At 47.1% G+C, this 27872-nt stretch overlaps 1 long non-coding RNA gene across 1 annotated transcript in view; it reads left to right on the top strand.

Moving 5' to 3' along the window:
* The window catches only part of LOC142818298 (uncharacterized), a 172299-nt gene that overhangs the window by 10279 nt on the left and 134148 nt on the right, over positions 1-27872 (top strand). The window contains exon 2 of the long non-coding RNA XR_012895720.1: positions 10804-10929. This is a non-coding gene — a long non-coding RNA (uncharacterized LOC142818298). The remainder of the gene's footprint in view (positions 1-10803; positions 10930-27872) is intronic.

The raw sequence follows: 27872 nt of genomic DNA, 5'->3' as shown, positions 1-27872 counted from the left end.
AAACACGTGGCACTTCTAAACAGCCACATTGTTGTCATTTAGTTATGTGGGGTTTTCTTGCAGGCTCAATAATAGAAACATGGCTTTGGAAAGTGATATTTGCATGTTTGTTAATATCACTTATCTCAGCTAGTCCCAGGACAAATTCAGACCTGAACTGAGGGGGTGGGGAGGCAGAGGCAGAGGCAGCGGGGGACGTGGTGGGATGGATGTGGGCTGGGGAGGCACAGAGGGATGGGGAAGATGGAGGAGTAGATGCAAGGCCAGGAAGGCAGTGGGGTTCAGGAGCGATGGGGGTAGGGACTCGGGGCCAGGAAAGAGGAAAGGGGGTGCTGAGACCTACAGGTGCACAGCTTGAGCTGGAGGTTGGCACCCTCTGCTGTACAGCCAGGGGTCAGTGTCTGCACCTGGAGCAGGTGCTGCATGGCCAGTGCTGGGAGCTTAAGCCCAGGGCCAGTGTCAACGGCAAGCAGCCAGAGTCTGGCAGTGGGTGCTAGAACCCAGGGCCCTGTGGCTGGATCAAGGGGGTCAGTGCGCACTGCCACATGCTGAGGGCTGGGGATTGGCACCTGTGGCTGCAGGGCTCAGGATCTGTGCTCAGAGCTGGCACCCGCTGTGGCACGGCTGAATATAAGTCAGTGCCTGGGGTCAGTGGCCTACTTGGCCCTCTCCTCCAGATAGAAAACTCACTGAGGTCCTGCAGCAGTGTTTCCCACCCAGTGTCCCCTCTAATGTCTTCTATCCATGTGCAGAATAAATTTTATTTGCACCAAGGATGTGCAGATGTGCACCACCAATAGACACACATGCCGCTGGCTGTGAGCAGCTGTGGGCTCTCTGCTAATCAGCTGGGCAGCACCTAAATCTCTCCTGGGCTGCTGCCCAAACACTTAACTTACAGGAAACATTGGTCGCACCTGTCTGCAGAGGGCATGCCAGACTCCGCATCCAGGAGAAACAGGCAGGGAGGGGCGAGGGGGCCAATGCTTTGTCTTCCCGAGGTAGAACTCAGAAAGCTGCCCTGGCTGCAGGAAAACCTCCTGGTGGCCACATGTAGCCATCGTGGCCACATCTGAGAGAGGCTGATCTAGACTCCCAGCAGGGCAAAGCCTGGGGAGTTGCCACTCTGGTAAGAGAGAGAACTAAGAGTCGAGCCTGCAAGTGGTAATGGATCTTTTGTCTGTTGTCAGCTTGGGACTCATATGGAAGATGATATTTGTGTTGGGACTTTGAGTATCCTGGAAGGGGATGGAACCTTTAAGGGGTCGGCCACTCAGGAGAGATTCAAATGCCGCCCAGCTGATTAGCAGAGTGCCCACAGCTAGGTTTTTGTTTTTGCTGGTGGTGCACATTTGTACATGTCACAGTGCACACAACAAAATTATTCTGCACATGGATGGAAAAAAATCCGCACATGGATAGAAAAGTTTGGGGGAACATTGATGGCCAGAGAAAAAGGCCATCATAGGACCAAGGAAGTGGGCACTACAGGGGCACCGGAGACGAGGACTCCGGCAACAAATAGGCGCTACTCGTGGTGAGGCTGGATGCTTACAAAGGGGGCATCTTCATCTGCGACTCAGGACTCCTGGGTTCTGAGCCCTGCTTTACTACCCTAAGCAAAACGCTTTCCTCCTCTGGATCTCACTCCCCCCTTATCTCTAAAATGGGGATAACAGCTCATATCTCAGAATAATATCTAGCTCCCATAGGCAGTGGCGAGGACTCAGTCAAAGGGCCTGGAGACAGGTTATATCATTAGCCATGGGCAGCTTCGGAAACGGTTGGCAATGTCCCTCCCTTCCATAGCCACTTCCATTGGACACTGAAATGGGAGAGGACATGGAGGGAAGGTGGGCGGCACTGAGACCCGTTGCTTCCCTGCTCCCAGAGGCCCAGCATGGATTGTGAATGGCTGATGAGCCCTTCCCCCAGCCCTTCAGGGAGGCTCTTCCCCCTCCTCCACCTGTGCCAGCACAGGGATGTCTCTTGCCGCTTTACTCCAGCGTGTTCTCACCATTAGAATGCACTGGACAGCGCTGATGCGGACGTAGGTGAAGAATGTTGGGCTCTGACGACTGGGGCCGGGTATTATACAAACCCAGCCACCAGCACGTCCCCTTTTCAAAGGCTTCAAATCGGCTACAAATTGCTTCTGAAGGACAATGGGACTTTCTAGCCCTTCGCAGAGCCCCTGTATTAGCATCTTTATTGGAAGGAACTAGCTAATTTCTCCAGTCAGATGGCTGGTCTGGAGAACACCTCCTGCCAATTAAATGGATAGTCATCAGTAACTCAGGTTCTTGCAAGGCAGAATTGGGGGCCCATTGCCTGGCCTGATGCTTAGCTCCCCGGCTGCTGAGGGTAAAGACCTCAGGTAAAGACCATGAGAAAGGACCCAGTCAAATCGACTACAAATAGAGGCAAGAAGCTGATAGAAACCTACCCAGCAACAGGCAATTTTTATTTCTCAGCGCAGTTTTAACTGTGTCTGATACCTCGCTGTAAAAATCAGTGTGACATAGGGCATACGTGCTGAGGGAGAACATGGAGGGGAGGTACCCAGTAAGTTAGCCCTTTGCTCAGCTGTGGTGAATCAACACATCCGTGAACTTCTGCATGGGTGAAAACTACAGCGCAGAGGGTGACAAAGCTGTCCTGGGCCCAACCAAACATAGGACTCTGACATCAACTGGAGTTGCACCAGGGAGGGATTCTACTTTGTCTGGCAGTCTGAGGCAGGCAATTCTAAGGCCCCTACCACCATGTTAAATGCTGTGCTTTCTCTTGTAAAAGGTAGAACTGAGTTTGGCAGAGAGGGGTCTGCGGGCTGGTTGGGTGAAGTTCACATGGTGCTGGTTCTCTTCATTTCTGCATGCAAAACCCCATCAGAAGGCAGCACAAACTGCTCTAATCACACACCCAAAACTCTACAGCGGGATGGTCCCCCAGTGAGATAAAGCCCTTCTCTCCCCACTGTGGAGGAAGCAGGATTAACACACATGAGATCGGCAATGGGTCTATTTAGATGATAAGCCTTTGGAGGCTTTTTGTTTTGAGATTGTACAGCACCTAGCACAACTGGATCCTGGACCATGGCTGGAGCTCAGATAGTACATAAACATGTCTTCTGTCACTTTCCCATGCAATTCCTGTAGCAGCTGCGGGGATATTATGGGCTTGCCGGTAGGAGGGGAGGTGGTTAATGAGATGGTGGATGGGGATGAACTGGTAAGATGTGGTTCACACTATGAAGAAGTCTGACCACCCTGGTGTCTAACTGGAGAGAATGAGCCAGTACTCCCAGGGGGTACAGAGAATCTTCTCTCTCAGCTGCCGGGCTGGTGTGTCCAGGTCACACTGATTGGAGATTTGAGATCAGGAAGGTCAGACTGGCTGGGACCTTGGGTTGTTCGGTTTTTTTTGGTCTTCCTGAGCTGGCATCATCTGGGCACATCCCACTGGATCAATACCCAGTGATTGCAGGGGCATCAGGCTCTCACATTCTCTGGCTATGGCACACACCTGTGTAATCTCCAGAGGATAAAACACTTTAGCTTGTTGGGCTCAATGTAAGGCATTTGACTGAAATGTAATGGCCTTTTGGTGTCCAGGGAGTCAAAATGGATGTTCTAAGTGTCCCTTCTGGCTGCGAACACTCAACTCTGTGACATACAGGCCATGCCATGCAGCTGTGTTAAGGGTGCTGCTGAAACCTTCATTTTTGCCTCACTGGATTATTTCTTTTGTAGCTGTGCAGTCTCCACACTGTAGCCCCATAGTATTTTTGCATAGAACAGGCATGGCTAGGATCCTCTGATCCGCTGGGCCTGAATCTTCCTAGACTACTAGTAATCGATAGGTGCTGTGACATAGGGTTTGTCTCTTATAAGGACATTTTTCTCTATATTTTATAGAAAGGACTTGGATGTAACCCCTGAGGCCGTCATGTCAAGAGGTATTTATGTTCCCTAGACAGTCTCATTTTGCAGATGGATTTTTAATATATATATTTTATTCACTTACTAGGAAAGACTCCATCTGGGAATTTTGGAAGTGTAGCTTACACAGAATAAACATGTCCCGGAAATGTGGCAACACTTGTATCCACCCAGTTTTCTGAAGAGATATCTCAGATATAAGGCTGCTGACCTGGAAGCTGCAGAATAAGAGGAATCTCACAGCTGTCACCCGGGTGGGGAAATTTACAAGAGGGCTGAGCTGGCAGGGGTCAAGCAAATCGCTCCCTGTGGGCAGAAGGCAGGCATTTAGTTACAATAAACAGGAGAGCTCTGGTGAGCTCAGTGAAATTTGGGGGAGGGGGATGCAAAGGTAATGGCATCAAAGGACAAGGGACTGATTTGCAAACACCTGCTCCATCCCACCAGTGCCAACTTGTCTGGTTAAAGAGAGGAGTGTTATGAAGTTTGGGAGGTGGTGATAGGATGGAATAAGACTGGTGTGGATAACCTAGGCTGCCAGCCCAGCAGGGAGAGAAATCTTGATTTGGAGATCATAGGCAAAGTAAACCTCACCTGTCTGTCCAACCAAACCTTCTCTCAAACCAGACTCAGCATCAAAACTCTTCTGAGCTCTGAAAAACATGTGTTACCTTTGCACTCCCACCCCATCATTTTGCTGCTGCTGCTGAATGCTGTGGTGCCAGCAGTGGGGCTCATAGCCTTGCTGGGACCTTGAACAAGGTGGGGGAGGGTCCTGCCCTGTGCCCCTGGAAGGGGCGGGCCTTGGATGGAAGGGGCGGGGCTGAGGCTAGGCAGCCTTCTGTGCTGCCTGGAGTGTGCCATGTGGTGCTCCGGCAAGGGCCTACGTCTCCAGCTGCCACTGCTGCTGCACTGGCGGTGGCCAGGAGCTCCGAGCCCTTTTGTATTGCTGAGTTCTGAGGCAATTGCCACCTTTGCCCTCTCCCACTCCATTGGTGGACCTGGGTGCCAGCTAGACTACAGGGACCAAAAATAGCCCCCTTAGGCTCCACCCCCAAGAAGTTTAGCTGAACCCCCAGGATGGGTGCAGTGTGGACCCTTTGAACTGACGCGAAGGGAATGCTCACCTCACAGAGGATGGACTTTGCTTTCTGCTTGTCCGGACAGGGCTGATGCAGCACATATGGAGTCAAATTCTCTGCTGGCACGGACGTCTTGGAGCTACGTCAGCAAGGGATTTGGCCCAAGGCAGGCAGCTCCTTTAGCTTTCATCTTCCCACAGTGCCCGTGGCTGCAAACACCACCTTTAGCTATCTCGCTTTGCACTGTGTCCTAAGGAAAAGCCCAATGTGTTTACTCTTCTCTGTCACCTTGAGTAGCAAAGCAATGCTGAGAACAGGCAAAGCCAGCAGCCACAAGTCAAGCAGCTCTATGCACATTTATTTCCCTCCTCTGCCCCCGACTGAGCTCAGCTAACTGTCCTGGCCCTTCTGTCCTGGCCTGCGTGCTCCAAACACCCCACACAGCCAGTCCATTCATGATCTCATTCTCACCTCCTTGGAGGGTTAATGGAAACAGGAGATGGGCTGCTTAACCTCTGGTAAACAAACCATGGGTGCCTGCAGGGGTCAAAAGACAAAAATGAGAACAAGCCCATACACGGCCTGGGCTAATGATGCTGCAGCTTCCTCTGCCATAAGGTCCCTGGATCGAAACTACTGCTTCAGGATTCTCACTTCATCATGCTATAAATGTCGCCTTTTATCTAGATTGCGGTTTTATGATCTAAATAATTAATTGTTCTGTTTGTTAGAGGAGTTTTGCTGTTTTGCTTTTCTGGACACTTTCTGCTCTCATGCTATTTTTCTAAAGGGAAAATTATTCTTTAATGCTGACATTAATATTGCATGATATTTAATACACATTATTAAAAAAAAACCTGATCAAGCTCATATCCACAAGAGGAAGCAAAAGTTGTCAGTGTTGAGTTCTCTTTCCAACCTGGGTGGTATAAATAGCCCAGTGCAGAGCAATAAGTGGGAGAGTTAATTGTGACCCTGTCTGTTTTCTTATACTCAATTAGTAATTATAAGGACTTATATCTATACAGTGTCATTGATTCTGAAATGCTTTACAAACTATATACAGGGATCACTTCACCTACCGCTGATATGCAGCCGTGGCTGGGGTGGAATGTGGCAGCTGTTCCAGACCAATAATTCTCTGTCTATAGTTTTCACTATAGGTTCTTCTAATGCTCTCATCACGGTAGTAGCTGACCACCTTCTAGTCATGCATTAAGTAACAGGATTGTCCCGGTCCCAAAGAACCAGCCACAAATCCCCGGTCAATTTACACTTTGGATCTTACCCACAAGATCACACTGGGCTAATCCATTAGAATCTAAAATCTAAGGCTGTGTCTACATTGGCATCCCTTTCTGGAAAAGGGATGCTAATGGGACACTTCGGAATTGCAAATCCGCGGGGGATTTAAATATCCTCCGCGGCATTTGCATTTACATGGCTACCGCTTTTTTCCGGCGCGGGGTTTTTGCCAGAGAAAAGCATCAGTTTAGACGCGATTTTCCAGAAAATAAGCCCTTTTCCGGAAGATCCCTTATTCCTACTTGAAAGATCCCTTATTCCTACTTGAAAGTAGGAATAAGGGATCTTCCGGAAAAGGGCTTATTTTCTGGAAAATCGCGTCTAAACTGATGCTTTTCTCTGGCAAAAACCCTGTGCCGGAAAAAAGCGGTAGCCATGTAAATGCAAATGCCGCGGAGGATATTTAAATCCCCCGCGGATTTGCAATTCCGAAGTGTCCCATTAGCATCCCTTTTCCAGAAAGGGATGCCAATGTAGACACAGCCTAAAGGTTTATTAATAAAAGAAAGAAAAGGTGGAGAGTAAGGTTATTAAAGAATACACATGACATGCACCAATCTCCAAGTTCTTGATGCAAGCTCTCAGCAGAGATGTTACAAACTGCTATCTTAAAAGTCTCTGGTGTACATCCTATGATTCTTCCCGGCGTGCTGTCCCTTGGATATCTGGGATCAGGAGCAGAATTGAAGACAAGATGGAGTTTGCCTCATGGCACTTTATATCCATCCCTGGTACCTTCCAAGCTGGAGCGGGTCACACGGCCAAGTGACCTATCCCTGTGTCCCATGCCAGCAGCCATGGTATTGGCTAGTTTCCAGGTTTCAAGATGCATCCCTCAGGTGTGTATTAGGCACCTTGAGAGCCATTGTTCCTGGAGCTGTGCTAATTAGCATAGTCACTGACTGGACATTCTATCATAGTAGTTTGTTTTCTCACCCCTCTCTAGGAGACATGCGTACAGGGAGTATATTGTTTTGGTAGGGTTTGTGCGTGTGTGCATGGGGCGGAGGGGGAGAGTTTTGTGGTTATGTATGTATGTTGGAGAAAGCAAGGTCAAAGAAATACACATGGGGCTGGGAGGTTTGTGATCCTCAGGTCCTTGTTCATTCCATACTCTCAGGCCAAGCCCTTAGAAAGCCAAGTCTCCCTCTCAGATGAATTTTACCTTTATTGTAGAGAGTTCCACTGTGCTCAAGGAGCAGAGTTATTGACCGTGGTCTTCATCCCAGAGCTTTAGGTAGGTTTAAGATATCACCTTGAAGATAACAAGCACCTTGAAGATAAGAACAGAAACTTGGAACTTGAGTCAATACTCAATTGGAAGCTAGTGCAGAGAATAGTGTGATGTGCTCACAGTAGCTTGAACAGCAATACTGCACAATCGTTTAAGGCCTGCTTTGAAGAAAAATACTGTAATCACTTGAAACGATAACATTACAGCAAGGCTGCATTTGAGGTGGGATTAATGCCCCTTCTCTTGCCAGGAGAAGTCAAACACCACAAAGGAACCTTCCACAGTACAGCCCCTCCCTTCATCAGATTTGAACAGCAGCTCAGTACTGACTCAGGCCTCATTTAGACTACAGAGAAGATCGACGCTGCGGCGGTCAATCTTCAGGCATCCAATTTAGACTGCTAAATTGAATGCTGAGGGCACCCCCGTAGATACCAGAACTCCTACTCCTCACAAGGCATAAGGGAAGGTGATGGGAGTATTTCTCACTGGCCACCTGCTGTGAGGATGATGCTGAAGCTCGGCTTAAGGTATATTGACTCCAGCTACATTTTTTGCTTTTCTGGAATTGCGAACCTTCAGCCGACCCTCCCGCATAGTGTAGACCTGGCTTCGGTGGAACGAAGACTCAGACAGTGCTCCCTGCAGCACGTGGGTTTTCCACCAATGTGACCTGACTGGAACAACCTAACATTTTAGTGTAGACATAGCCTAAAGAAGACGCCTGGTAAGCACTTTTAGCACAGAGTGATTCCTGGACACCACCCTTCTCCTTCCTGTGGATTTTTTGTGTGCTTTACAAACATGACCAACTAAGTGAGATAAAACCACTTTGCCCACCATCAAAGGACAGCTATGTGTCTGGACTGGAACAGATGCACACAAAACCCACAACACACAGAAGGACCAGAAACTACAGGGTAAAGTTGCTAGGGTGAGGAGGCGCAGAATGAAATGCTAGAATAGACAGATACATAGAGGGAGAGAAAGCGATCACTCAATTTGGGATTTGGCAGGACACCATGACAACCCCTCTCTCCCTCTGCTCTTGTGAAAATTGTCACATATGCTCCAAACCTAAATAGCCCAGTCCATCCGAATCCTACTGTTAATAGCCAGGAGTGCACAATATTTACACTGGATTCTCCTGTTGATTGGTTTTCCTTCGCATTACAACTTGAAATGTACATGAGACTTAATGAACCTGGCTCCTGCACAGCCTTTCTAAATGCTGCTTTATACATCTGCTGCTCTCTACAGTAAAATGGTGGCAGACATCCACCTTAAAAAGGGCGTAGGAGGAAAAGTCCATCAATCCTCGACATGCATTATCTTAAGAGGATTTTATTGCGTGTGGTTGGTGAGACACAAGAGGCCAAATGGAAATAAAATCACACACTCAGGACATTGCAGGGAATGGGCAGGGTTTTGTCCAAAACCAGATTCCAGTCTTTGCAGGTCGTGTAGTTTGATTTCTATTTTCCTCAGTACTTCTCTATCTCAATAGTGTGGTATGCTGGACTAGGGCTGTTGGGGTTATTTGGAGTCAGCTCAGTAGCTTCTTGCTGAACTCATAATTCCCATTATTATTTTTGGTATTAAGCTCTAGCTTGGCTGCTCATCATTGCTTTTCACTTGGCATGTTTGCTAGGGAAGAAGAATGTTTAGAATTTCTGTTTCCATCCTGTCAGACCCTCTGGCCGGGGCCTGATCTGTCCCCAAGAGCACAGAGGATACAGCTGGAAAAGGGCAGGTCTGGTCTTGTTGCTAAGCTGGGAGATTCCACTGACATTCACCCTTTTCTGCTGCCTGATCGCCAGGCAGCTGGAGGCAGATACTGGGTCAGCTGCTGCCTTGTGAGAAGGTAATTTATGAAAGAAGGGAGCATCTTGCTCACAGTACAGGAGCAGATTTGGGTCCAGGCTCATGATAGAAGAATTTGCTGGATCAGGATGGAGTTGATCTTCCCTGATCATGTATTTCCTGCTTGGAATGGTCAATTAGTATTTGGTTAGTTGACTGACAAAGAAATCAGTTCTCACTCCACTACCACACACACACAAAGCTTGCTGCCAAGAGCCCCACTCTGAACCCTGTAAAGGTCAGAACTGATTGCACTGGAAGCCTGGACTTTGTGCTTTGCATTAATGCTTGAAGCATGGACTGTATATTAGAAATCAATGGAGGATTCTGACATAAGTCACAATGGGACCAATTCATCCCAGGTGAAACTCTACGGAACTCACCAGTGAGGAATTTTAATCCATTGGGACAAATTCTTCTAACGTTTACAGCTACACAGCCCCATTGACTTCCATGGGACAGGACAGAAGCTAGAATCTGGCCCGGTTTTTAGAGATGCAGAGGTAACGCTCACACACTGACTTATTTGATGCATAAAAGTGTCAATGATCAATTGTCTGGGCCAAGAATTCAACAATCTCAACTTTCTTCCCTAAAACAAGCCCTCTCCCTCGCAACAAACAGGGAAGGGAATGTGGCCTTTTCATGGGGAGTTCAGGAGAATGGGAAGATGGTTGGACCATTTTCAGAATGGAGAGAGGTAAATAGTGGTATTCTCCATGGGGTCTGTTCTGGGACCAGTCCTATTCAACTGAAATCTTTTTGAGACAAGCAGCTAATCAAAGTTTGTAGGTTGTTCCAGCATTAGAAATTGGTGATGGATCCTGATATTTTCTTTGAGGCAATCTTGTTTGTTTACAAGGAATGTGTTCCGAGGAGCAGGACTTTGCACAAGAGTCCCTGCAAGCCATATGGAAACTTATTAAAGATACTATTATAGAGGCTCAATTTAAATGTACACCCCAAATTAAGAAGCATAATAAAAGGCCAAAAAAAGTGATGCTGTGGCTAAGCAACAAAGTAGAAGAAACAGCAAGAAGTAAAAAGGCATCCTTTAAAAAGTGGAAGTTAAATCCTAGGGAGGAAAATAGAAAGGAGCATACTCTCTCGTAAATGAAGTGTAAAAATATAATTGGGGAGGACAAAAGAGAATTTGAAGAACAGAAAGCTAAAGACTAAAAAATTAACAGCATTTTTTTTAAGTTCATCAGAAGCAGGAAGCTTGCTAAACAGCCAGTGGGGCCACAGGACAATTTTGATGCTAAAGGAGCAATCAAGGAAGATAAGGTGATTGCAGAGACACTAAATTAATTATTTGCATCAATCTTCCTGGCTGGGGATGTGAAGGAGATTCTCAAACCTGAATAATTCTTTTTAGGTGACAAATCTGAGGAACTCTCCCAGACTGAGGTGTCATAAGAGGACGCTTTGGAACAAATTGATACATTCAATAGTAATAAGTCACCAGGACCAGATGGCATTCACTCAAGAACTACTAACTGTGGTATGTAATTTATCATTTAAATCAGCTTCTGTACCAGAGGAGTGGAGGACAAGTAACGTGACTTATGACTCCAGGGTTTTTTAAAGGCTCCAGAGTGGATTCTGGCACCTACAGGCTGGTAAAACTCACTTCAGTATCAAGCAGATTAGTTGAAACTATAGTAAAGAACATAATTATCAGATATACACTTGAACATGATTGGCTGGGGAAGAGTCAACATAGTTTTTGTAAAGGGAAATCACTCCTAACCAATCTATAAAAGCAGTGAGGAGTCCTGTGGCACCTTATAGACTAACTGAAGTGTTGGAGCATAAGCTTTCATGGGCAAAGACCCACTTCGTCAGATGCATGACAAAGTGGGTCTTTGCCCACGAAAGCTTATGCTCCAACACTTCAGTTAGTCTATAAGGTGCCACAGAACTCCTCGCTGCTTTTGCAGATTCAGACTAACACGGCTACTCCTCTAATACTTGACAACCAATCTATTAGAATTTTTGAAGTGGGGGGAGTTCACCAAGCACGTGGACAAAGGGGATCCAGTGGATATAGTGTACTTAGATTTTCAGAATATGTTTGACAAGGTCCCTTGCCAAAGATTCTTAAGCAAAATTAGCTGTCATGGGATAAAAGGGAAGATCCTCTTCTGGATCAATAATTGATTAAAAGATAGGAGACAAAGGGCAAAAATAAATGATAAGTGTTCAGAATGGAGAGAGGTAAATAGTGGTATTCTCCAGGGGGTCTGTTCTGGGACCAGTCCTATTCAACATATTCATTAATGATCTGGAAAAAGGAGTAAAAGTAAGGTAGCAAAATTTGCAGATGATACAAAACTACTCAAGATGGCTAAGTCCAAAGCAGAATGAGAAGAGTTACAAAGGGATCTCACCAAACTCAGTGACTTGGCAGATAAAATTCAAGGTTGCTAAATGCAAAGTAATGCACGTTGGAAAATGCAATCTCAACTATGCATACAAAATGAGGAGGTCTAAATTAGCTGTACCCTCTCCAAAAAGAGATATGGGAGTCATTTTAGATAGTTCTGTGAAAACATCCACTCAATGTGCAGCGGCATTCAAAAAAGCACACATAGGGTATGTCTAAACTGCATCCCTCTGTCGGCAGAGGGATGCAGATTAGGCAGGTATACATTGCAAATGAGGCAGGGATTTAAATATCCCGTGCATAAATTGCATAAAAATGGCCGCTGTGTTTTGCCGACTCAGCACTTTGTTGGCAAAAAGCAGCAGTGTAGAGGGCGATCTGTCGAGAAAGAAAGCCTTTTTCGACAGACCCCTTATGCCTCCTGCAAGGAGGTTTACAGGATCTGTCTAAAAAGCCTTTCTTTCTCAACAGATCTCCCTCTAGACTGCCGCTTTTTGCCGACAAAGTGCTGAGTTGGCAAAACGCGGCGGCCATTTTTATGCAAATTAGGCATGGAATATTTAAATCCCTGCCTCATTTGCAATTTCGACTTGCCTAATCTGCATCCCTCTGCCGACAGAGGGATGCAGTCGAGACATACCCATAATGTTGAGAATCATTAGGAAAGAGATAGTCTATGTCTAGACTGCAGGGTTCTTTCGGAAGAAGCTTTCTTTGGAAGAGATCTTCCAAAAAAACTTCTTCCAAAAGACAGTGTCCACACTGCAAAAGTGCATCGAAAAAGCAATCTGCTTTTTCAAAAGAGAGTGTCTACACTGAATGGATGTTCTCTCGCATGTAAGCTGTGATTGCTATGGATGGAATGGCCACCCAGGACGCCTGTGCTTTTTCCTCTTTCCTCTTCTTGCGAAAGAACTCCCTCTTCCTCGTCCACACACATCTTTTTGAGAAAAAGCTCTTTCGCAAAAAGGCTTCTTCCTTGTAGAATGAGGATTACCAATGTCAGAAAAAACCCTCTGTTCTTTCAATTTTCTTGCGGAAGAACGCAATTGTAGTGTGAATGTTCCTCAAATTTTGTCAGAAAAATGGCTGTTTTCCCAACAAACCTCTGTAGTGTAGTTATAACCATAGGGAATAAGACAGAAAATATCATATTGCCTCTTTATAAATCCATGGTATGCCCACATCTTGAATACTGTGTGCAGATGTGATCATCCTACTTCAAAGAAAGATATATTGGAATTGGAAAAGATTCAGAAAAGGGCAACAAAAATGAGTAGAGGTCTGGAACAGCTTCCATATGAGGAGAGATGACTAAAACTGGATATGGTTAAGGGGAGAGATGAGATCTATAAAATCATGACAGGTGTGGAGAAAGTAAATAAGGAATTGTTATTTATTCCTCATAACACAAGAACTAGGAGTCACCAAATGAAATGAATAGGCAGAAAGTTTAAAATGAACAAAAGGAAGTATTTTTTTCAGGTAATCAAAGTCCTTGGAGGATATGTCCATCAAGGGCTATTAGCCAGGATGGACAGGAATGCAAAATCTGTCCAAATCACTTGTGCACACAATTTGGATGCACTCTCTGTGTGTGCAAATGGGATTCTTGTACCTGGAAATGCCACTATGTTAATGTACACTTGAGAGTGGGCAAAAAGTGCACATGCAAAATTTTTCATGTGCAAATGGGGGGGCCAGTGTCTGAAAATCTGGCCCTCATGATGTTGTACTGATCAAAATACAGTAGTCCTTACTGTCTTATTCTACACTGGAATAATGCTTAGGAAATTAGGAGGAAGGAGAAGTTTTTAACTAGCTTTGGGTATGTCTACACTACCCTCCTAGTTCGAACTAGGAGGGTAATGTAGGCATACCGCACTTGCAAATGAAGCCCGGGATTTGAATTTCCCGGGCTTCATTTGCATAAGCGGGGAGACGCCATTTTTAAAACCCCGCTGGTTCGAACACCGTGCAGCGCAGCTACACGGGGCTCGAACTAGGTAGTTCGGACTAGGCTTCCTATTCCGAACTACCGGTACACCTCGTTCCACGGTAGTTCGGAATAGGAAGCCTAGTCCGAACTACCTAGTTCGAGCCTCGTGTAGCCGCGCTGCATGGGGTTCGAACCAGCGGGGTTTAAAAATGGCGGCTCCCCACTTATGCAAATGAAGCCCGGGAAATTCAAATCCCGGGCTTCATTTGCAATTGCGGTATGCCTACATTACCCCGCTAGTTCGAACTAGCGGGGTAGTGTAGACATACCCTTGTTAATCACACACACACACACACACACACACACACACACACACACACACACACACACACAAAAGAGAGAGGTTGGGTCAAATAGTGTGAGAAAATATGTAAAAGAACCATAACTATAATTCAGAACCTAAGGGAGGATGAATCATGGTGATTGCTCTAGGTCCCATGCATTCTGGGGACCTCACGGGCTAGTGGAATTAGCCGGTGAGGTTGGCCCCAGCGGTGATGGATTGGTCCTGGAAGTTACAAATACTTTTCTTTGCCCTTGGCCCCACTCCCGCTTAGGGACTGCTCTGCTATAATTTTCTCACATTTGAAGAAAGATGCTTTAAAAGTGACCTGAAATGGGGATTGTTTGGTGGTGGAGTGGGGGTGACTGTATGGAGAGTTAATTTCATTTTTAGGGATAAAGAAGGTTTGGGTGAGGTATTTCTAGCTATTTTTTATCCTTTTTTTTTAACCTTAGAATTGCTGTGATTGTCACGTCTTATTTTCCCTAATTTTGCTGGAGGACTTCATGGAACGAGATGATTATTCCTTTAAATAACATTTGAACAAGAGCCTCTTTTCAAGGAAGTGGTCATTTGGAACTGGAAGGAAAGAATCATTAATAAAACCCAAGAGTTTGAAAACAGTTTGATTGCTGAGCCTTTTCCCTCTTCACTGCTCAGCTTTCGATCCCTTGTGGTGTCTTGGGCCATGTCGACACGACAGACCTTGCAGCGGCACAGGAGTATGAATGCGGCTGCGCCACAGAAAGGTTTCCAGCGTAGTTGCTCTGTGCCGTCGGGAGAGAGCTCTCCTCTCAACGTATTTAAACCATCTTCAATGAGCGGCTACAGCGGAGTCATCGGGAGCACCTCTCCTGCTGGCAGCACTGTCCCTACTGGCGCTTCTGTCTGTGCAACTTTTGTTGTTCAGGGACAGTGTTCCCTGTCAGCTGAGCATTTGAGCAGCCACCCATGAGAGATTCAAATGCCACCTGTGGGCGGTGGCTAATGTAGGCAAGGGAAGGCATTACCTTCCCAAAAATGCCTACAGTTCTCAGCGGCTGGAGAAAGCTTGGGCTGCAGTGCAGCAGCCCGGCTCCCCTGCTGCCTAAGATGGCTGGGGCCACAGTGCGGAAGCCCCAGCCCTCCAGATGGCTAGGAAGGATCTGGCTGGGGTTGGATGGGGCTTGGCTCCATGGGGGATGAAGGAGGGAAGGTTGCTGAAGGGGCAGAGCGTTAGGTGGAAGGGGCGGAGCTGGGGCTTGCCTTCCCCAGCTGGGACTTCACCCGCCACCTATGATGCCACCCACCTGATTAGCAGATTGCCCACAGCACCTACAGGTGGCAGCATGTGTTTCTACTGATGGTGCACATTCATACATGACTCAGTGCACAACACAATTTATTCCACACACGGATGGAAAAAAAATTAGAGGGAACATTTGTCAAGAGTGAGTTTTTTCAGACCTCTGAGTGACATAAGTATTACCGAGAAAAGTGCTAGTATAGACGTAGGCAGAGTCACACCAGTTCTGCAATCACCATACAGGCTACAAGGATTGACAAGATCTGAATTCCTAATGTAAAAATCAAACTGGGATTTCTGGACAAAAGTCTTTCAGGCTTTTGTTAGCTGACAGAAACTAGCTACAAAGGGCATAAGCTCAGTTCCTCCACTCCCGCTTTTCAGGTCATCTTTAATAAACAAATGGTGCCCCTTTGGGGATTATGTTGGATTGGATTTTGTTTCACCCAAAGCAGTCACCAAATCCCTACTCTTAGGCCAGGATCACGGCTATTCTGGAAACAATTTTCATAATTTGACTATTTTGGACTCTTCTCTTCCCCTCCCCCCTCCCCCCTCCCGCCTCCCCCCTTTGCTGTAATGTAAAAGGGTTCAATTGTCTTTTCCCCAGAGAGACCACAGTGGTGCGAGGAGAGGCTCTGTGTTAATGAAACCCTGCTTGGCTTAATCCAAGAGGGATTTCAGTGATGGAGCAATGCGTTGGTTTGGTGACTTGCCAACATATAGGTTGGCTCACTCTGTAGGATGTCTTTGGAGAGATCAGATCTGGTCACCTAAGTTAAGCAGAAGTAACTATGGAGAAACCTTCATTAACCCTAGCTCCTAACAATGTGCTTGCTTCACTGGGATAAAAGGGAGGGGGAACCCATGGCCCAAGCCACTTCACCACCAGCTTTGGCTTCACCTTTTGGCTGACTACCTCTGTAGCACGTTATGACTCTTCCTCCCGTGAACAGCACCTCTGAAGTCAACTGTGAGGACAGCAAGGGCTACATGAGATGGACAGGACAGGTCTGTGGCTTGGGGGCTGGCCTGGGACTTGGGAGACCCAGGCCCTTCATCCACAGGCTGCTGATGTGACCTTGGGCAAGTCACTCAGAGCTACGTTCACAAAGGGACATCACTCTCATTGAGATTCACAAAGCCCCCACTCAGCAGCTCCTAACCCTGTAGGTGCTCATATTAGTTGTGCAGGAAAAGTTCCCCAAGCACCTATGTTGGTCCCTTATCTGGGAGCTGTAGCAGAGCCATATCATCTTGGGAGGAGTCACACAGGGAGACACATGCTGAAGTTGCACTTGCTTACAAGTACACAATTAGGTGGCATGCTACACAAAGGGTACGTCTACACTACAGAGTTTTGTCGGAAAAACAGCCATTTTCCCGACAAAACCTGAGTTGCGTTCACACTGCAATCGTGTTCTTCCAAAAGTAAATGGAAAGATCAGAGGGGTTTTTCTGGCGTTGGTAAACCTCTTTCTACGAGGAAAGGTGTGTGTGGACAGGAAAGAGGGAGTTCTTTCACAAGAAGAGGAAAGAGGAAAAAGCACAGGTGCCCTGGTGGCCATTCCGCCCATAGTAATCACAGATTCAATGCGAGATAGCGTCCATTCAGTCTGGACACTATCTTTAGAAAAAGCAGATTGCTTTTTCAATGCGCTTTTGTGTGTGGATGCTCTTTCGGAAGAAGTTTTTTCGGAAGATCTCCTCTGAAAAAAGGTTCTTCCGAAAGAAGCCTGCAGTCTAGACATAGCCAAAGGCTCTTGGCCAGAGGAGCTAAGGCCAGGTGGGGACATCCTTTATTTTCCACTCCCTTCAGAGACAGCAGGATCATGGTGTGGAAGCCACTAGTTGCCTTGTAGTCCAACATACAAACTCTTTCCTTCTGTGCTTCCAGGAGAGAAAGTGTTAACCAAAGGAGGGCTGTCCACCCCCAGAGTTGCTGCTCCATGCAGATTGGCTTTTTTTCTATTGATCACAATCACGGAGAACTGTGCCTGTAACACATGGCCTGTCTTATTGCAATAACAATAAGCACACCTTGGTAAATAATACATGAGCTGTAGGCAAGTCTAGAGTCATTAGAAGGAAGGGGCCCACAGTGCTTAGTAATCAGCTGGGCTTAGTGGGTGTGATTGAGATTTAATGATCTGGCATGAGGGAAGGATTTGTTTTCTTCCATCCCTAGAAGAGTAGAGAAAGGCCACATTGCCTGGCCATGAATTTTGCACAAGGGGTCTAAAAATGTCTACATAGCCTTTCATAACATAATACAGTAATTACTCGCTTAACACGTGCCCGCTTAATACGTTTGCATGATAGCACGATTTTTTGGGGGAACGTTTTTTGAACAACACGACCGTCCCCAAAATAACACGTTTTCCCAGCCGGCTGCTTGCCGGCGGCTGTGCGGGGCTTCCCCCGCCTCCCTGCAAAGCAGTGGAGGGTTTGCCATGCCGTTCCTCAGTGACACACTCTCACCGGACGCGTTGCTCCCTCTCCTCTGCCCCCACTTGCAGGCCGGCAGCTGGGTTTCCCCATTCCTCTCCTCTTGAAACGCAACCCCCACCTTTTCCATTATTTTCAAAATTGACCCCTCATAACACGTTTTCACTTAACATGATCATTTTCTGAAATGTATCTACCATGTTAAATGAGGAATTACTGTACAGTTCTGATGCTAGTGGGTTTCTGGACCATCTCCAAATGGTGTAATAGTAAGGCATCACAACGGATAGCATTTAATATAGCCTGATGGCAACAAAACACACAATGGGAAACACCGTGTTAGGGGCACGTCTATACTTAGCAGACCATCGATCCTCCAGAGGTCGATTGTCTAGCATTCTAGTATAGGCCCATAAACTGAATGCTGAAGGCAGCCCCTGCTGGCATCCTGCCTCTGTGTGTGCTACAGGAGGCTTAGGAGCCTGGCACAGTAAGCCACCCTCAAAGGGGGCCCATGCCGGCAACACAGGTGGGCTCAGTGGTATCCCACTACACCAGGTGTCATCTTAAAAGGGGATTTAGAATGGATGGGTGTTTTTTATTATTTAAAGGAGCTATCACAGATTTTTATGCCTGCTACTTATAATCTGCATTTCTGTAGTTAATAGTTAAAGTTGTATCCTTACCAGTGAGTTTGTTCAAAGTGCTTGGGAATCTGCTCAGGTTACAAAGGCTGGTGCATGGCCACTTTCCTTGGACGCAGTGACAAACTAGGTAATAAAATCCCATTGGCCTGTGCAAGACAGAACAGTTCAGGAGTGTGAGGCTGAGGAGTGGCGGAGGGAGGCAGGGGGAAATGGCTGGAGTCTCCCATTGTTGGTTCATGAGTGACTAGGAGATTAGTTGTGCAACAGAGTTGAGTGTGTCCCTGCCTGAGGATGTCTCTGTCAGTGCAGAGGTTGTCAGCGGCTTGTAGCTTGACATCAGTGTCACACTGTGAGAGGCAGTCCACGCTGGTGCGTTTGGAGGGCTCAGTGGTCCCACAGTCCACGTTGCACCCCCTCACCATACTGCAACCATTTTTCTCTCTAGAAATACAAAAATGAGCAGTGTGCCACACACAACATTATCACCTGGAACATTTGGAACTTTTGAGGATCATTTTAGGGTGCTGGGTTTTCTCAAGTTATCCATTCTCTTGCTTCCCTTTAGTGTAATTAACAAAACTGCTTGGCACCACACAGAGCAGATCTCCTGCCTAAAAAATGGTGATCCTTGTAATTTTGTGCTGTTGTCAAACCTTTATTTTTATGTATTATGCTCTGCACCATCACCTGCATCCCACCAAAAAAAAAAAAAAAAAAAAAAAAGGAGAGAGAAAAAGATAGAAAAGCTAAATCTCAGTCTGACCCATGTAGGCTAGGGAAGAAAAAGATGACTGGAGAAGGAAAGACCTACTGACCATGAAGAATAGAGACGGAGAGATGGGGAAACAACATTATCTCAACTGCTTTGATCCCTGCACAATTCAGATCCCCTTTCAGAGCTCCCATGCCCAGAAGACGTAGCCCATTAGCATAGGCCAAACCTTGCCAGGGACCCTTTCAAAGTGGAATGTTCGGCTGCTACCCATAACACTCAACTTGGCTGGGAAGTGAAAGGTGCAGTGGAGGTGATGATAGGGAATAGCGGCACTCCACAGGGAATAGTGCATGTAGGCCACTGGCTTGATTCCCATTCTAATTAGTGTCTGGTACTTGTTTAGTGGCCTGCCTGGAATGAGCTAGTGGTCTCAGTCCAGTCACTAGTGTCCCAATGCACACATTGTAAAAACCACTGGCTTTGCCACCTCAGTTTTGCTGTTCCAGGCCATCTCTCCCCCACCCTCTGCCAATGCTCTTGACTCATGAACTACCCCAGTGATATTCTAATTCAGGGGTCTCCAACCTTTGTAAGCATGAGATCACTTTTTGAATTTAAGTGCAAGCCAAGATCTACCTCAGAGCCAAATACCCTGGCCCCGCCTCCTTTGTGCCTCTTTTCCAAGGTCCCGAACCTGCTCACTCCATCCTCCCTCCCTTCCCCATCCTCCCTCGCTTTCCCCAGGCAAGGGCAGCGAATTGGGGTGCAGGCTCTGGTCTTGGGCAAAGGGATTTGTAGTGCGAGAGGGGCTCGAGCTGAGCTTGGGGCAGGCAGTTGGGGTGCTGGAGGGGGTTCTAGGTGCAGGCTCTGGGAGGCTGTTTGGATGCAGGGGTGCTCAGGGCTAGGAGTGCAGGAGAGGGTTTATGACTGGGGTAGAGTTTCAAGATGTGGGCTCCGACTGGGCCCTGTTTACCTCAGGTGACTCCTGGGTGGTGGTGCAGTGGGGCTAAGGCAGGCTCACCCCTGCCCTGGCCCTGCCCCACTCCCAAAAGCAGCCAGTAAACTCCCTCCCAAGTCCTGTTGTGCCCCCTCTCTGCTCTGTGGAGACAAGATACAGGGTAGGAGAGGGGGCAGCTTGACATCAGCACCCTTCTTCTCCCTCCCCTGCCCTGCACAGCAAGCAGGAGGCTCCTGGGGGTGGAGGGAAGAAGCTCCAAGGCAAAGGACAGGAGATGCGCAGCAGTAGGAGGAGGGGCAGCTGAAGTGCCAGCACGTGATAGCCTCTTGGCCAAACCAGTCAGGATCACCTGTCAGAGGCTCCAAGATCTACTGGTAGATCCCGATCTGCTGGTTGGTGGCTACTGTTCTAATTCCTTCCCACCAGAAGCGACCCAGGCCCCCTGGGGGTAGGGGAGTGAGGGCACCTGTCTTCAGCAATTAAAATCTAGGGGAGCACGTGTCCCCTCCTGCCTCCTCCTCCACACACCACCTGTGGTTCCCACCCCCCACCCAACTTTGACATGGAGGACCCACTACTGCAGTCATGGTCCCACACACAGGTCCACGGATTCACCTCACAACTCTGACCTTCTCAGCTTCTAGCTATTGCAATCCGGACCATAGCTTTGTCAATACGCCTCACCTCACTCCTATCCAAGTCACCCCCTGCAAATCCTTCCTGGGCTTTCCTTGAGTTGCGCCTGCCAGCCACAACCAGTTGTATCAAGTGGCATGGTTGTTCTGTGATGCTGCCAATTGTTTGTTATAAGGATGATGATTACAGACCATCAGACCCATTGTCCTTGGTAACCGGAGCCAGAATTTGAATGGAGGTGAAAGACTAATACACTCGCCTCCCTCGGTGACACTGAGACCCTTCTGCTTTGTTAGGGCAAGGTACGAGGTTTGCAAAATCACTCCTGCGAGCCGTAAATGATGCATGAAATGAGAAATCCCTGCTTAGTGCACAGAGAGAATGCAGGCAAGCTGATCACCGCTGGGCTATTTGCTCTATAATATGCAGCTAGCACATTGTGAGAAAAGCTCAGCAAAGTCCTAGACAAAAGAAGAAGAGAATCATAAAGAAACCCAAATGCTGGCTAAGTTCAATTATGACCTGGAATTAAATTCTAATGGGTTTTGGCCTCCCTGCCCGCCCCCGCCAAGCCGTTTTCATCCCAGGCAAAATCCATCTCTTAAGGAGGTTTCTCTGACGGCTCAGGATATGTAGTGGTGTTAGCCGCATAAAAGGTTTTGGATTCAGAGACAGCCCTGAAGAGATCTGTTGGCTCTTGTGTAGATTTACTTCTGGGTGAAATCATAATGCTAGAAGTGAGAGAGGTTCTGATATTCACGAGGCTCAGAAATCCAGGCTGCAAAGGAGAGAGGGGAAGCCCATCAATAGTGGGGAACTAATGAAGTAGAAGGTGGGTTGTGGGAGAGAAATACTTCCCTTTAAAGAGGATGAGACCAAAGCCCCTTTCTGCATTATTTCCTGCTCACAAAAGCCAGACTGGGTTTGTTTCTAGGTCATGAAAAAGGAGACACCCAGGATAAGATGTTTCCAGTGGTTTTCTATGGAGGGAGGGATTTGAAATGCACTCAAACCTCTTTAATCTGGCAATTCTGGGAAACAGGGTATGCCAGATGGAAGATTTTGCTGGTTCGGAGAGAATGCTGTGGGGTCTGGATGTGAGAGGAATGAGGTGGGGTGCTTATCTATCTATTTGCTCCCAGGGGCATACATGGCTCTGTGCTCCCTGCTGTTCCCAGGTACCCCCCCCCCCACTGCCCCAAAAAGCTGCCGGGGAAGCCCATCATTCTGCTGCCATTCCCCCAGCTGGGATGGGGAAGGAGAGTGCACAGAGCCGCTTCCTCCTCCGTACCACGGGTTTAAGTGTAATGCAAATGCTATCAGCCTTATTTTACGCCGAGTCCAGCACTTGTAATTCAAAATCCAGTGAAACGCTTGATAGCGTGAACCGAACTGGAACGCTGCAGCCCTTGGGCATCTGGAGTCCTAGACTGGAACCCTGGCTTTGCTGGCTGTTTGTGACTCATCTTCTAGCTTCCTAGGGACACTTGTCCTATCTCTAAGCTAGCATTCGGCCTGGTCAAGAGCAGGCAAGGGAAGGCCACATTTGCAGTAGTAGGGACTCTTGCCGCAGAGTCTGGAGGTGCAGTGGGAGAGCTGTGTGCGGTCCCATCACTGGAGCAGCAGAAGGTTTGCACGTCAGGACTGAGGGGTTCACACTGAGCAGTCCGTGGGACGTTTTCCCGGCACTACCATGCTGTCTGGCCAGTGCCCTGCCTTCCCCAGCACTACATCTATTCACCCACAAAAAGAAAGCACCAAACACGGCCCGATGCTTCATGTCTCAACCCTTCTAATATCCAGCTTGCAAAGCTTCCTCCTTGAGGTGAGGGCACTCAAAGCTGGAGGATTGGGGAATGCCCCTGTACAGGCCATAATATCAGGGATGCCCTGCTGTTTAGGTAACTCACAGGACTAGCCCACAGAACAGTGGCAGAAAGCACCCGGAGCCTTGGTCAGAGCAGCAGAGACGATACTGTCCCAGCCATTGATAGTGCCTGTATTTTATTGCTTCCCTTCTAGAGGGTGCTGGGAGTGTAGGGCAGCACCATTTACTTTTATGCAAAGGACCCTCGATGCTTGTCCTTCCCGGGCCTGCAGAGCTGAGACGGTTGTGGAAGTGATGTCATTAGAACAGGGAGGAGGCATAGTCCACTCTTCTTGCTAAGACGGAGCATCTTCAGCTAGCCTGAGGACCAGCCAGGCCAGCTTTCTGGCTGATTATTGACTGCAGCTGGGAGGTGGTAGGCCTGCTTGATTGGCTGGCCCTTTTGTGATAGGCTGGAGAGAGCCAGCAGGCCTGTTTTAAAGCTCAGCAGGAGGCTGTCATCAGCTGTTTAATGCTTCTGCCTGTAGCTGTGATTGCTCTTACCTCTGCCTAGTTCCCATTCTGCTCCGGCCCTGCTCCGGGTCTGGTCCTTCCTTGTTCCTGTCCTGCTCCAGCCCTGTGTTCTCCTGGTTCCTAACTCTACTTCTCACCACTGGCTGCTGTGACAGGCTCCTGGTTCTAACTCTGATTCCAGAACTTTAGTTCTGGTTCCCAGGTCCTGGCTGTAGCTCTGGTTTCCCACTTCAGCGTTGGCCCTTGGCTCTTACCTCCAGTTCCTGGTTCTCACCACTGAGCCAGGCTCCTGGGTACCCTTGACACTTCCTGCCTTCCTCAGGTGCCAGCTTTTGGAAGAAGGCAGGCCTCAATCTCTGTAGGTGCATCTACACTGCAGCTGGGAGCAAGCAGGGATTCCCTTTGGGGTTGTCTATGCTGCAGCTGGGAGCAAGCATGTAGCAGTTTGATGATTCCATGTATGGGTTCCAGTGTGTGTGTGTGGGGGGCCCCGGGGAGTGCATGACCACTAGTGGTGTGGGGTCAGAGTGAGTTTTGTTTTTGTATTAAAGCAGGTTCTCTTGGGTATACAGGTGACCCATTCCCTGATGCTGTCATGGGCAAATGCCTGTTCAGCAGCTGCTGGGAGACCACTGCGAAAAATAAAAACAACCTTCACTCCCTACCCTCTCTTGCATAATGAACAATGTCTGAGTCCTCCTGCTGGCTGCTAGCTGGGTCTTAGCTTCATTTGGGTGATGGATTTGAATTTCAGTGAGCAGTAGGGCATTTGTCAGCTAATTTAAGGCAGGCAAGGTGCTCACGCCACAAGCTCATTGGCAATGAATTGCTTGCCAGGTTGGATAAACACATTAATGAATGAAAGTCTCAGAGGGGTCACTGTGTTAGGCTGTAACTTTAACAACAACAAGCCGTCCTGTGACACCTTAGGGTATATCTACACTAGTCCCCTAGTTTGAACTAGGGTGGTTAATGTAGGAATTCGAACTTGCAAATGAAGCCCAGGATTTAAATATCCCGGGCTTCATTTGCATGTTCCCGGGCGGGCGCCATTTTTAAATCCCCTTAGTTCGAACTGACTGCCCACGCCTATACGCGGCAGTCAGAAGTTAATCCAAACTAAGTCCTTAGTTCGGATTAACTGTTACTCCTCCTGCAATGAAGTGTAACAGTTAATCCGAACTAAGGACTTAGTTTGGAATAACTTCTGATTGCCGCGTGTAGCCGCGGACAGTCAGTTCGAACTAAGGGGATTTAAAAATGGCGCTCTCCCCAGGAACATGCATATGAAGCCCGGGATATTTAAATCCTGGGCTTTATTTGCAAGTTCGAATGCCTACACTCGCCACCCTAGTTCGAACTAGGGGGCTAGTGTAGACATAGCCTTAGAGACTAACAAAAATATACAGATAGTACCATAAGCTTTCATGGGCAAAACCCATGTCTTCAGGTGAGATTTGGAGGAGGAACTGGGATTGCCCCAGACACTATCCAGAGAAGAGCAACAAGAATGATTAAAGGTCTAGAGAACATGACCTATGAAGGAAGACTGAAAGAATTGGGTTTGTTTAGTTTAGAAAAGAGAAGATTGAGGGGGGACATGATAACAGTTTTCAGGTGACAAGGGTGTCATAAGGTAAGGGAGAAAACTTGTTCATCTTGGCCTCTGAGGATAGAACAAGAAGCAATGGGCTTAAACTGCAGCAAGGGAGGTTTAGGTTGGACATTAGGAAAAAGTTCCTAACTGTCAGGGTAGTCAAACACTGGAATAAATTGCCCAGGGAGGTTGTGGAATCTCCATCTCTGGAGATATTTAAGAGTAGGTTAGATAAATGTCTATCAGGGATGGTCTAGACAGTATTTGGTCCTGCCATGAGGGCAGGGGACTGGATTCAATGACCTCTTGAGGTCCCTTCCAGTCCTAGTATTCTATGATTCTATTATGGGGATGATATCAACACTCCAAAATCAAGAATGGAAGTGCCAACTTATAGCAGGCAATTTGCATAGATAGTGGGAGGACATGGCACCTGGGCAGTCAGTGCACTGTCCGAGTTAAAGTCTGCAATGCTAAGGACTAATGGTAAATGCTTGGTGCATGACAGGGAAGCTGCCCTCCCTCTGCTGGGCTTGGGCAGTTATAGGTGTTCAATGAGGAAGACAGTCATGGCAGTGAGAGCACACCATGAAAGACTGACCAACTGGCCCTGGGTTGGAATATCTGGCATAGGAAGGGAAAGCAGAAGAGAGAGAAAATGAGAGAGAGGCTGGAAGGCTAAAGGAGAGGAGTGACTAGCACTTCACACTGAAGCTGGCTGCCAACCACTCCCACTCCCACAACTACGGGATGGCAGCCTAGCCGTCCATTGAAAAAAAAAATCTGGTCACTCATTGTAATGATGAAGCCCAAAGGAAGAGAAATACCCAGAATATAAAACACAGAAGGGTGCACAATTGTCTGTGAACGGGATATTTCCCAACCTATTCCTAGGGCTCATTAAACTTCTTGGTAAATTATTGTTCCCACCTATGTCCTTTACACCTAGGATCCTGGAAAACCCTTGAAAACCACACTCTTCTGCTGGGCTGATCTCCTCTGTCTAGCTACATGTGTCCATCTGTTTTTAATGAGCCTGTCACCTAAATATCTGGACACCAGTGTAGTCATTTAGGGCTAAATTTCCATCCAGTCTCAAGCAGAGTTCCATTTCTGCACACACATTTTTGTTTATATTTTAGATATGAGCAGGTCCTGGAAATGGTTATACAGACGTTTTAGCAGCATTCATTTTACAGTTTCCACAAAGCACAGCTTTGATGTACACACCATTCTGTTACATAATCTCGTCTTCCAAAGTCTGTAAAGCCGGGAGGGCACCAGCTAGTAAGGGAAGAGTTGAACAGTTTCTCCAGTCGGCAGTATTCAAAGAAGTTTTCATTTGTTTGGCTGACTGTTCCCAAAAAACCTAGCCTGCATACAATTGGGGTGTGCTGACCAAACAATCAAGACCACCTGCATGTATAAATGAATGCTGGCACATAATAAATGAGTACATGCACTTTCAGCTATGCTTAGACGTGCCCAGACAAAAAAAATCACCCAAGGCTCGGACTCCGACTCTTAATGTCTTTGAATTCATTTTTATGTCCAAGCAGCTTTAATTTTCTGAGGCTCAAAATCCTCCTCCTTTCACTTGACCTTGCTTTCAGCTCTTAGCACTCCTCAGGTTTTCACTCCTCTCCACTCCCTAATAAAGAAGGTGAGCCAAATTAGTTTCAAAAGCCCTAAAAAGATCCGGGTGCCAGAGTGAATTCTTCTCTCACTGCTCCAGCTTTGTTCCCCAGCAAACAGACTAAGTGTGCATTTTTTTGTGGCTACTACTATGGAAGGACAATATTGCTAAAATGTGGATTTTATTACTGTATTGATGAATGCTTTAATAAGGTTAAAGAATTTTATGTATGATATTGTCACAACTTTCTGTAAAGTCCTGTGAAATCAAGGGTGTTGTGAAAATAAATACATGAAAGAGACACTCAGATACTCCGGCAATGGGGGCCAGCCATAACCTAGGACAGTTAACTAAGAACAATTAACAAAATGGATGATCTGTTATTTATATTGAGAAGGGTGAAAAAATGACACATGATTGAGATGTCAAGATTAGATTAGGCCCATCCAGGAATGGTCATAAGGACTGGGTGTTTTACCACATGGTGTGCAAAACCCAGACCCAACATAAACAGGGACACAAGTGATTTTTCAACTTCTCAGTGGAAAGGAAGAGAATAAACAAAAATGCAAAGGTAAAGAAGCATATAGCAATTTTTATCTGCTGTTTTTAGTGACCAACTCAGACAAAATGGTAAAGTTCATATGCACTGAGACTGAAAATATTAAAGAAGGTAGACAGGTTGCATAATGATCAGAAACTGCAGTATAGAAAAGGATCTTCCAGGGAAACTTCAATCTGAATAGGAAGAAACCCCAAGGCCTTGTTTACATAGGCATGTTTTATCCCCAAAAAATTGCCTTTTGTGGACAAAACAGTGATAGCATACACACTATTTCTGCCAGTATCCCACAATGTCTGCCCTGATGGCGTTGCTCAGTGTTTTGTGATCTCTGCTGTCCTGCAGGCATGTGCCCCTCCCTTTTCAGGAAAATATCTAACAGCTGCGTGAGCTGCTCCATTTGAGGAACACACAAAAAGAGCAGATCATTGGAATGCTCCCATTCTGCCCTGCTAGAAACACAGTGGCAGACAGACTGCTGCTGCAGAGGGAGAGCTAGAGAGATTGCTGTGCTGCTTTAACATTCCTTAGCATGGAGAGCTCACAGTGCTACTCATGATGCTGCTCCCAGCAGCTGAGATCTGCTGTGAGAGAACTCAGAAAATCCCAAGAAGGACAGGGATCAGCTCTGCCTTCTCACAACATTGCACTGTGGGATGCTCAGCCACATTGCTTTGCTCTGGCTGCCAACAGGGGAGCTAGCAATATGGCCATAAAATGTCAACAATGGGAGGCAAAAACCAGTTTCACCGGTTTTCACTTTTGCATGTCGACAACACTTTTGTCGCCAAACCTTCCCAGTGTAGACATAGCCCAACTCACAAGAGTAACCAGTTCTCCGAGGATCTTTGAAAAGGCCCTTTAAAATAAAACCAGGATGGTTAGAACAGATCACTCCCAAATGTGAGGGTTAGAAAACAAGAAGCAGGAGTTTATTATGATCTATTATGC

Source organism: Pelodiscus sinensis, chromosome 14 (genome assembly GCF_049634645.1).
Source record: "Pelodiscus sinensis isolate JC-2024 chromosome 14, ASM4963464v1, whole genome shotgun sequence".
Taxonomy (NCBI): Eukaryota; Metazoa; Chordata; order Testudines; family Trionychidae; genus Pelodiscus; species Pelodiscus sinensis.
Note: the sequence above shows the minus strand (reverse complement) of the source record. Positions and strands in the feature narration are given on the sequence as shown.